Source organism: Sapajus apella, unplaced genomic scaffold (assembly GCF_009761245.1).
Source record: "Sapajus apella isolate SASKATOON/1434 unplaced genomic scaffold, GSC_monkey_1.0 scaffold5, whole genome shotgun sequence".
Taxonomy (NCBI): domain Eukaryota; kingdom Metazoa; phylum Chordata; class Mammalia; order Primates; family Cebidae; genus Sapajus; species Sapajus apella.
Genome location: NW_022436945.1, coordinates 33,198,687 through 33,211,221, shown reverse-complemented (window position 1 = coordinate 33,211,221; position 12,535 = coordinate 33,198,687). Strand labels below are relative to the sequence as shown.

General features: G+C 33.4%; 1 non-coding gene across 1 annotated transcript; it reads left to right on the top strand.

Annotated features, from left to right (window-relative positions):
- The first annotated feature begins 6,620 nt into the window (after positions 1–6,620).
- LOC116548868 lies at positions 6,621–6,727 on the top strand. Its single transcript, XR_004267581.1, has one exon. It is a non-coding gene; the product is annotated as a U6 spliceosomal RNA (small nuclear RNA).
- Positions 6,728–12,535: the final 5,808 nt, after the last annotated feature.

Sequence of the window (12,535 nt, the reverse complement as noted above, 5' to 3'; positions counted from 1 at the left end):
TGATAATGAGTATTTTTTCATATGTTTGTTGACCTCATATATGTCTTCTTTGGTAAAATGTTTATTCATGTCCTTCACCCACTTTTGAATGGGTTTTTTTTTTTTTTTCTTGTAAATCTGTTTTAGTTCTTTGTAGATTCTGGATATTAGCCCTTTGTCAGATGGGTATTTTGCAAAAATATTTTCCCATTCTGTTGGTTGCCGGTTCACTCTACTGATTGTTTCTTTTGCTGTGCAGAAGCTCTGGAGTTTAATTAGATCCTATTTGTCTATTTTGGCTTTTGTTGCCAATGCCTTTCGTATTTTAGTCATGAAGCCCTTGCCTATGCCTATGTTCTGAATGGTTTTGCTTAGGTTTTCTTCTAGGGTTTTTATGGTGTTAGGTCTTATGTTTAAGTTTTTAATCCATCTGGAGTCAACCTTTTTCTAAGTGGCAGTTGAAAATGAAAGTACCTTTGACTGGTTCCCTCCCTCAACCAATCAGACTGATGGCTGGCCACTACTTCGTTTGCTTAGAGTGAACCTGTGGGAGACCTATAAAGGATATTTAAACCCCAGAAAATTCTGTAATCATTGTTCTTGAGCTGTTTGCTGGTCCTTCCCTATGGAGTATATTTTCATTTAAATTAAGTTCTTGCTTTCACTGCCTTGCTTTGCTTGTGTGTTTTGTCCAAATTATTTCTTAAAAATGCCAAGAACCTGGATAACTGCTCTCAACCAGTAACAAAAGCACAAACATATTGTATACAGAAATATTTTCTTTCTGTATGTCTTTATTCTAGAAGCATTTTTTATATTTTAATTTTTTTAACTGTTAAAACATTTTTGTTAAAAATTAAGACCCAACACACACTTTAGCCTGGGCCTACACAGGGTTATTAAGACATCACTAAGCAACAGGAATTTTTCAGATCCACTATAATCTTATGGGAACACAGTGTAGATGCAGTCTGTTGTTGACCAAAATATTATAAGGTGACGCATAACTGTATGGGGTGAGGATATTATTATCTATTAATATCATGTCATTTTTTTAATGCCATCAGATAAAACACAGCAGGGAGCACAGAGCTGACTGGTCCTGCAGCTATCCTGTGATGAGGTGGCACTGCCAACCACTGGAAGCTTAAGTCCAGAGGTTCTATTCAGTCAAGGGGTAATGAACTCTCTTTGAGTCTGGAGACAGGCTGGAACTGGGATGAGAGTAAGTGAAGGAAGTCAAGTGAGTAGAAAAAATTGGGTGAAGTCAGAGGGTAGATTCATTGTTACCAGACACATGGAAGGGTGGGGGTATATTAGTCTGTTTTCACACTGTTATAAAGAACCAGCAGAGACTGGGTAATTTTTAAAGAAAAGACGTTTAATTGACTCATAGATCTGTATGGCTGGGAAGGCCTCAGGAAACTTAAAATTATGGCGGAAGCAGAAGCAAGCACCTCCCAAGCACTTCCCAAGGTGGAGGAGAGGTGAAGGGAAAGTGCCATACATTTATCAAACAACCAGATCTCCTGAAAGCTTTATCACAAGACTAGCAAGGGAAAAGTCTGCCCCCAGGACTCAATCACCTCCCACCAGGCCACTCCCAAACACATGGAGATTATAATTCAATATGAGATTTGAGTGAGGACACAGAGCCAAGCCATATCAGGGAAGATAAAGAGAGGTTGATGAATGAGTACCAATATTCAGTTAGGTGGAAAAAATAAGTCCTGGTGTTAGAGTGATTATATTTAACATTTCAAAATAGCCAGAAGAGAAAAACTCAAATGTTTCCAGGATCAATAAAAGATAAATGTTTAAGGTGTTGGATATTCTAGTTACCCTGATTTGATTATATGAGTGTATCAAATCACACGTACCATGGAAGTATATATATCTATTATGGATCAATTTAAAATAGTTTTTAAAAAAAATCATTAAAAAAAGAAAAGGGTAGGTGAAATTTTAGCAGCTATCCCGAGGGGGACATGTGAGCACCAGATCAGTGTTTATGAATAAATACTGTAAGTTTTTAATGTAAAGGTGTCTATTTGACATTCCCAGGATTACCTTCCTAATTAATCAATATGAATAGTCTTTATTTTTCTTTAAGATACTCGGAGTCACATTTGGTTTTCTTTTGCTTTTGTTTTTGAGATAGGGTCTTGCTCTGTTGCCCAGGCTGGGGTGCATAACCCTGGTTCATCACATCTTCCGCCTTCTGGCTCAAGCAGTCTTCCCATCTCAGCTCCGGAGTAGCTAGGACTATGACATGTGCCACCATGCCCAGCTAATTTTTTGTGATTTTTGTAGAGATAGGGTTTTGCTGTGTTGCCCAGGGTGTCCAGAACTTCCAGACTCAAGAGACCCACCTGCTGTGACCTCCCAAAGTGCTGGGGTTCCAGGTGTGATCCACCATGGCCAAGCCAACATCTGTTTTTTTGCATGTGACTTTGTTGAGCTTGGACCATATGTTATTCTGTTTTCTAGTTAAGAAATGCATACATTTTATTTATAATAGCCTTGATAGTTCTAAAATAATTCTATAAAATACATTGGAAATTAATATAAGTTTACATGCTATATCTGCAAAGGCAGAGTATAATTTAAAACAAATGATAAATGGGTGAAAATAAGATCTAGCTGACATTGTAAAATCTCTTTTTGAGGAAAACTTGATCCACACCAAATTTCTAATTTCCAGGTGTATTAATCTGTTCTCATACTGCTAATAAAGACATACCCAAGACTGGGTAATTTATGAAGGAAAGAGGTTTAATGGACTCACAACTCCACATGGCTGAGGAGGCCTCACAATCATGGCAGAAGGCAATGGAGAAGCACAGACACATCTCACATGGCAGCAGTCAAGAGGGCTTGTGCAGGTGAACTCCCATTTATAAAACCATAAGATCTTGTGAGACTTATTCACTAACATGAGAACAGTATGGGGGAAATTGCCCCCATGACTCAATTATCTCCACCTGGCCCTGCCCTTGACACATGGGGATTATTACAATTCAAGATGAGATTTGAGTGGGGACACAGCAAAACCATATCAACAAGTAAAGTAAGCCTAATGCTCTTGAAAATCTTATGGTGAAGGGAAATAAGCAGACATGTTTCTGGATATTGTAAAAAAAGTTCATGGATACTGTTTTACTTTCCTTCCAATTCCTGCTGTAATAACTTACCAGAAATACTGTGGCTTAAAACAATACAGGTTTATTACATTACAGTTCTGAAGGTCACAAGTTCTAAAATCAAGTTAACAATGGAACTTCAGGCTTCAGAGAGACTGTTTCCCTGCTTTATTCAGCCTCTAGAGACCCCATCCTCAGTTTATGGCCCCACCCAGTTTTCTACCTACCAAGGATAAATAAAAGATGAAACAACTACTTTAGCCTAGGAAATAGAAGGATGCATTTTATATAGTTCAGGTTAAAACCTTCTGTTCCATTTCATTCAGTCAGTCATTTTCTCTGTTTTTGTTTGGTTGGTTGATTGCTTTTTTTTTTTTTTTTGGCTTTATTAATAAAATCATTAAAACAAGCAAGAAGGGGAAAAATATGTCGGGCAAAGAAAATGGCTTGAGAAAAGATGACTCTGTGGCAGAAACAAGTTGTGTCTTAGCCTTGTTGGGCTACTATTACTGAATACTATAGGCTAGGTAATTTGTAAAAATAGAAATTTGTTTGTCACAGTTCTGGAGGTTGGGAAGTTCAAGATGAAGACAGTGTCAAGTTTAATGTCTGATGAAGGCTTAATCTCTGCTTCCAAGTGGCACACCCTCTGGAGAAGATGAATGCCTTATCCTAACATGGCAGAAGGGAAAAAAAAGAAAAAGGCAAAAAAAAAAAAAAAAAAAAAAAAAAAAGCAAGCCTAGCTCATTCTCTCCAGCCCTTTTATGAAGGACAAATTCCATTCATGAGGGCAGAGCCTTCATGGCCTGCTCACCTCCTAAAACTTCTACCTCTTACTACTGTTGCATTGGGGATTAACTTTTAACATAAATTTTAGAGAAACACAACATTCAAACCATTTCAGGCTGCATATGGTTGTCTGGGCTGGATATCTGTGTGTTGTTACATCCATTGTGCTTTAGGGATGTAGTTGTTAGAGATTTACAGAGTGTTATGATCTAGAAACATAGTCTTCTAACTATATTTGGCTCTGTAGAAAGAAAATTCTAGCAATTTTTCTGCAGAATTATGCAGAATTATGTTTGATTTATGTACCTTTTTGTAACAATATTGGAAATATGTCAAAGCAAATTCCCTCCTCTGAATGTAAATTACAGAAAAGTAAACAAATGAGAAAGTTTCTAAAATAACTTTTAATGAAAACATTAAACCAGGCATTACTAAAAAAGCTTGAGTAGGATTTATTGATTCAATTTGATAAAAATAGGATATGTAATCTTATATATAGTCTAACATGATATATTAGTGGTTTAGAACTGAGTAGGAATGCTTAAAGATAATAATGAATCTTATAACAATCAATCACAAGGTTGCTTATTGACTAGAGCACCTTCATTTACAAAGTTATTGCAACACTTCATCATTTAGGATGGGTAAGAGCTTTTGTGCTATGATTTGGCAAATATATGACTTTAGATGGTTTGACCAGATGAAAACAAACCATCTTGATGGACCTGCAATCTTGATTTTAAAATAAATAAAGAATGTCTTTAATTAAATTCAATGAAAACTCAGTTATTGAATTAGTTTTGAGAGATTTGTTCTAATGCTTCCAGAGAAGTAGACAACAGTAGAATATTTACATTCCTTCCTTTACAATAATAGTTTGTTTTATTGGGACAATTTGCGTCATGTTTATGATAACTATGCATAAACACAGACTTTTTATTTAAGGTGACAGAAATGGATTTCTAGCCATGTGAGTTTATAACAAAAGTAGAGAAAAAAGAAGTCAGAAAACAAATTTGATCTAACCATGAAAACCTACACTCAGAACACCTGGGCATCTCACTTCTTAGTTTTAGTCCTTATTTACACTGCAAACAGCCAAATAAAAACAGACATCTTTCTTCTCACTATTTTCCCAGAATAGAGAGAACTTATAAATTATTTATGAATTATTATACAATGGTTTCATAACTATGACTGATCAAACTAAAAAGTTTCTGGAGTGAGGCAGACATAAAATTTACTCTCCCGCAATAACTGATAATGTTGTGACACTATCGGCATTTATTTGTTTATTCAGGTATGATACTTTCTATTGCATTTAAAATTGCAACCAGTGTAAGGAGTTAATGAATCTATATTTGCTGTCCCTGGAATATTTTTTATAGGGATAGTAAAGAGTTGTGGTGTTAACTTAGATTCTTTGTTACGTAAAGCTATTTAAAAACATACTGTCATTAATATAATATTTACTTATTATTTTAATTTTCTCTCCAGTAATTAGGACATTGTTGTCATCAGTTTATCTAAGAATCTTTAGCATTATATTTCTTTTTGCATAGTATTGCATTATTTTTCCCCTCCCTGATTTTTACTCTTTACTATTTTCTCTTTCCGTAGCAGCCACTCTCATGTGATATATGTATATATCGAACATATGTCCTTAAATGTGTGCACCCTTATTAAATATATATTTCTTCATGCTATTTTCTGTTTGTTTTTTCTACCATTTCAGTTTATTTAAGGACATTGGTCTACTCATTTTCACTTCTTCAAATTCAGCATTTTATGAGGATTCTAATAATACTTTCCTTTCATCTATCTTTCAAAATTCATTGATATATGATATCAATATTTATTTCATAATTTACTTAACCTTGTCTAAATTATTTTCTTATTTTAATTTTACTTCATTTTCATCTTCCTACTTTTTTTTTTTTTTTTTTTTTTTTGGGTAGGAACGGCCTTTATTGGCTGCAGCGGGATGTGGAAGAAGGGATACAGCGTCCGCAGACCACCTCTCCGCCCTCCAAAAGCCCTACTTCTTATATTTGATCCTTTTCCAGAGAATAAGATTTTCTGTCACTGATATTTTCAAAGATTTGCCTTTTTGGCTTCTTTTAAAATATATATTTAATTAATTTCTGTTTATATTTATTTATTTTTTTCCTTCTTTACTCTTCTGGACTTTTTTGCTTCACCCTTTTTTCTTCTTGAGTTGAATGTTCATTTGTGTTCAGTCATTACATTGTTTCTTCAAAAAAAGCTACAAATATATTTTTAAATGTTTTCAGCTGTATTCCGTACATTTAGGTTTGAGGATTTTCATTATAATACATTTCTGACTATTTTATAAGTATCCTCCTGATTTATTATTTGAATTTATTTGTTGATTAGTTTTCAAAGTATGTAGTTTTTTCTAGTTTTTTTTTTTTTTAAGTTTATTTGGAACACAAATTTTGTATTGTTTTAAAATGTTAAAGTTTATTAAGATTTATTTTTTGAATAGACATGCCAATTTTATTAATGTTTCGTGTGTACTGTTAATCGAGTGTAAAATGTACATACATACGCACTAGTAAAGCATATACATGCAATGAGGACATTAATTGTGATATTATATCTGGAATATATTTAATATTTTTTCTGCATAGTATTTCAGCTTCAACAAAAATGCAATTTTAAAATACAATTAAAAATGTTGATTTGTGCTCGCTTCGGCAGCACATATACTAAAATTGGAATGATACAGAGAAGATTAGCATGGCCCCTGCGCAAGGATGACACGCAAATTCGTGAAGCGTTCCATATTTAAAAAAAAAAAAATGTTGATTTATGTATTTCTCTGGTTCTGTAAGTTGTTGCTTTATTTATTGTTTGAAGCTTTATTTGCATATAATCACAATTCCAACATTTTTTTGCATATAATGATGACCACAACATTCCATTAAGCTTTATATTTTATTATTATATAATATTTTTATATTCAGTAATGTTTTTTCCCTAAATTTGATTTGATTTTATGTAAAAATTGTACCAACATTTTCTTGTGTCTCATAATTGCCTTGGGTGTATTTTTCTCTTTCTTTAGTTTCACCCCTATTCACCATTATATATTTCTTTTACAGTACATGTTATGGGATCTGTTTTAAATGTTTTAATCTGTGAATCTCTATTTTAATAAATGAGTTTAATCAACTTATATATACATATAATGCAAGTACCATTTTATTGGGGTATTTTCCCTCTCTTGTTTGTTATTTCCTATACTTTAAAATCTATTTTTCATACCTATCCTGTCTTTTATTAATTAAAGGTAATACTGTCCAATTTTTTGTGTGATTGATTATCTCTGACACTTGCCCCTGAATTTTCTGAAATTATCACAACTTGACCTTCAGACAAAACCAATGTTTTAGAGTATTCTACTTTTTTGTGTGTATGAGCTGGTGGAGGAACGCTAGATGGTAAGAACTTTCTTTTATACATTTATTTTAATTGTAATTTCAGTTTAACATCTTATGTTATCTTCAACCAATTAAATGAAAAGAAAATAAAAACCAGTGCAAAATGTGAAAGGTCTTGCCTAGGAAATCCATAATCTCTCGACATAGCAATGAATAGAGATAAAAGGATAGAAAGTTAAACTTCATCTAATTCTGTCCTGGGAGGGGAGATTTCTGTGAACACTAGTGAAATCATGGTCTCTTCACTCCTGTACCCAGCATTGATTTATTTTATAGTACAGGAATCTTAAGTATTAGAACAACTTGTATAATGCTAATATATATTTTAAATGTAGAATAAAATTATTAGCAATTAGACTACCAAGATAATCTGTTGAGTAAAATTAACAAAGGGTATCTCTATGTTGTTGTAAATCATCTGTAATAGCAGTAATTTATTATCTTCAAGTAAAAATCCACTGGCCTGTTCCTTTTAAACAAAGCATAAACATTTTTCAAGATTTCCTCCATTTATTGTTTTGTAGTACATGAATTACATTTATTTTATTTATTTAATTCTGTCTGACTAGGATTACATTCCTTCTCTTGCCTTCCTCCTTCATTTGGGAGCTGCTCCTTTTTAAAAAAATTCCAACTCCTCCAGTGAAAATGGAAACATTAAATAATCTACCCTTTGGCCATACTTCACTGGTGCTAAGGTGGCTAGTTATCAAGAACCAGTTATTATTTTCTAGGGTGGTAAAATTGGGAGCTCGGACTAAAAAGTTAATTTTCTGATGGCAGAAATCATGGAATGTGAGGTTCTTAGATTGTCTGTGCCTATGTTTTCCATTATGTGGAGAAACTCTTAAATTGTTTGGGCCATTATTACAAAATATTATAAACTACCCAGGCATTTATTTCTAACAGTTTCAGAGGCCGAGAAGATTAAGATCAAGAAAATGGCAGATTCTGTGTCTGATGAGAGTCTATTTCTTGGTTCACAGGATGGTCCCTTTTTGATGTGTCCTCAATGGCAGAAGAGGCTTGTTAACTCTCTGGGATTTCTTTTTTTTTTTTTTTTAACTCTCTGGGATTTCTAAAGAATCCCATTCATGGGCTGGGAGAGGTGGCTCACGCTTGTATTCTCAGCAATTTGGGAGGCCAAAGAAAGCAGATCACTTGAGGTCAGGAGTTCAAGACCACCCTGGCCAACCTAATGAAACCCTGTCTCTACTAACAACGACAACAACAACAACAACAAAACAAACTACAAAAATTAGCTAGGAATTGCGGCATGTGCTTGTAGTCTCAACTACTCAGGAGGCTGGGACAGGAGAATCGCTTGAACCCGGGAGGTGGAGGCTGCAGTGGGCCATCGTCGCACCACTGCACTACAGCCAAATTCTGTGAGAAAAAAAAAAAATACCATTTTTGGAATCTTGCCTCTCATGAACTAATCACCTCCAAAATCACCTCCAGATATTACCTTGGCAGGATAAGTTTTCAACAATGAATTCTGAACACAAACGTTCAGACCCATAACATACTCTGTGGAGAAACAAAATTGATTGGCTTTAAAGATAGAGATATAGAGATACAATGAGAGAGGCTGTCTTGTCTTCACAACATTCTTGTCCTCAATTCTAGTTATTCCCCAAACTCAGTATTTTCTCTGCCTTTCTTTGTGTGTTTTTCCTTCTCGTAGACTCTGTAATGCAAAACAGTCTCCTTATTTTCTAAACTAGATTGGGTTTAGTTTCCATCACTTGCAATGAACACTCTCCTGGCTAATATATGCTTAATCTTTGTGCAGCAGAAATTTCAAACATCTAATTATATGATATTTAATAAAGGTAACAGATGGTTACAGTTAAGGAGAAACAGAAAATAGACTGAGTGACAGCAAAACTAAGTTGCTGGCAAATACTGCATACAAATAAAGATGATTATCAATGTAGAGATCCAAAAGAAATCTCACAAGAGAGGTAGAAAAATATAAAGGAACAGATGAAGTTTCAAACAAATTAACATACATTCAAGTATACTGTACTTGTGTGCATGCATGTGCGTGTGTGTGGTGTTTGAGTGGCTAATAAATTTCTGAACAATAATTGTTAATAATCAGATTCTCATCCAGAATCATGAATCCAATTCCAGCTTTCCATTTACTCTTCAAGAAACTTAGGCATGTTACAGAACTTATCTGTACCTCATAATCTTTATCTACTAAATGACAGCTATATGAATACTTTTCTAATTAAGCTGTGAGATTTAAATGGCAGACAAGCAGACAGGCAGACACACAGTTTAGATAGATAGACAGATAGATGATAGATAGATGATAGGTAACGTAGATGATAGATAGGTAAATAGAGATAAAAATAGAATAATACTTGGAAAGAGAAAGTGCTGCTCAATTTTATTTATAATTTTCATTAACTGCTAAATGCTGACTTCTGTATACTTTTCTCCTCAACAGAAGCTATATTAGAATAGAATAATTTCCATGTCTTCTCCTAAAGCACACTTTAAAAACCCCACAAATAATTCTTTCCTGATCTACGCCCTTGCACCACTATCTAAAGTGAACTTCTTTCACTAAATAGCAAGACAACAATGGTAGTCATCAACAAAATCCATTTTTTGTGAAGGTTATAGGGGTATTTGATATTTTTATTTATTTTAAATAATTTTGTTAATAGTTTTCGTAAGTCTGTTTTTTTTTTTTTTTTTTAGTGTGTGATGTTCCCCTCCCTGTGTCTGTGTGTTCTCATTGTTCAACATCCACCTATGAGTGAGAACATGTGGTGTTTGTTTTCTGTTCTTGTGTCAGTTTGCTGAGAATGATGGTTTCCAGTTTCATCCATGTCCCTGCAAAGAACATGAACTCATCCTTTTTTAATGGCTGTATAGTATTCCATAGTATATATGTGCCACATTTTCTTTTTTCAGTCTATCATTGATGGGCATTTGGGTTGGTTCCAATTCTTTGTTACTCTCCTAATTCTACCCCTCCCCAATACCTCCCACCCCATTTGTGAACAGAGGGTATGGAGGGTATTGGGGAGGTGTAGCATTAGGAGAAACACCTAATGTAGGTGATGAGGTGATGCATGCAGCAAACCGCCACCATGGCATGTGCATACCTATGTAACAAACCTGCACAATCTGAACATGTACCCCAGAACTTAAAGTATAATAAATAAATTTTACAAAATAAAAAATAAAAATAATTTTAGTTGACAAGTAATAATTTTACAGTTGACACTTGGACAATATAGAATTAGAGGCACCAATATTCTACATAGTCAAAAAACTTCATATAATTTTTTTTTAAAAGACAGAATCTTGCTCTATTGCCCAGGCTTGAGTGGAGTGGAGGTCATGGCTCACTGCAGTTTTGAACTCCTGAACTCAAGTAATCCTCTCACCTCAGCTTTCTTCCCAAGTATATATAAGCGTGTGCCACTACCTCCAGCTAATTCTTTTTTTATTTTTTGTAAAGGCTGGGTCTTTCTATGTTGCCCAGATTGCTTTGAACTTCTGGCCTCAATTGATTCTCCTGCCGCAGGCTCCCAAATTGCTGGGATTACAGGTGTGAGACACTGCGCCCAACTAAAATCTGCAAATAACTTTGATTCCTGTTTTAACTCTGAGTAGCCTATGATTGACCAGAAGCTTGACTGATAACATGAACAATTAAATTAATATATTTTTGTTATATATATATAACATACAGCATATATGCATATATACATATATATGTACACACATGTATAAATACAGTATACATAATACACTGTATTTACATAATGAGATACAGAAAATATGTTATTAAGCAATTATAAGAAAGGTAAAATATATTTGCTACTCATTAAATGGAAGAGGATCATCATAAAGGTCTTCATCCTCGTCATCTTCACACTGAATAGGCTCAGGAGAAGAAAGAGGAATGGGTTGATCCTGCTGTCTCAAGACTGGCGGAGGAAGAAGAAAATCCATGTGTAAGTGGACCCGCACAGTTCAAATCTATGTTGGTCAAAGGGCAATTATACATGTTTATGGGATAAAATGTGATGTTTTGAAATACTTATACATTGTCAAATTATTAAACTAATATTTTAAATTTTATTTTTAACTCAGATTTTAGTTATGAAGAATTTTTTTTGTATCTGCACTGCAGTAACTTGTGTCTTGCATGACTTATCCTTATAAAATATAATGGGTTTTATATATGTATAATATGTAATTTATATAGAAATACATTTATATATGTATGTATAAAGACAGATATATCTATAATTTATTCTGTAAGATTACAGAGAACAGAAAATACATGTTTAAGATACAAAATATAATGTCCATTGAAAAATAAAAGATAGATATTTAATAGGTGATATATAATAATTAAGCAGGCTAGTGGTCATAATTATATTTTTTAAACCACATTGACAGTAAGGAGTAGAGCTATAGAATCACTTAATATATGCTATTTTTGAATGCTTTAAACTCAAATAATTTTATGACACAATTTATAGAAGGTCATTTTAGTTTTAGAACCTTCATTTTGTATTGATATACATTTTTGTATGTTACTTTCTATTAGTCTCAGTGTAAGAATAGGAAAATATTTAAACTGTATCAACATATGAAATTTCATTAATTTTACAGGATTTGAAATACATTTTGAGTGTATGTATGTATGTGCATACAAATATGTATGCCTAAAATATAACTTCATGTCATTCATATGCACATTTATATATTAAGGACATGTATTTTTGTGAGCTCATTTTACAAATTTTAACATAAATATGGCTGAATTTTAAAAAGCATTAATTAAATTGATTTTTAATATGAAAATATAAAAACTAAACAAGGAACAGGGAACAAGGTAAAATTATTTAAGAATATTTGAGGAAAGAAATGGGAAGTACACTGAGGGGAAATTCAGCAAATCTGTGACAAAATGTGTCAGGATTAATGTTACAATGTTTATGAAGTCAAAAATTACAGCTTTAGTTACCAGGATACTGAATGAGCTGATTTATGTCATTCTCAGTGTAAGATTCACAGTGAGTTTTGAATGAGAACATATGTGACTAGGGACAATTTCATAAAAGAATGAGCAAATCAGATCAATGGTGCATGGATTTAGCCATGAGAGCCATTTG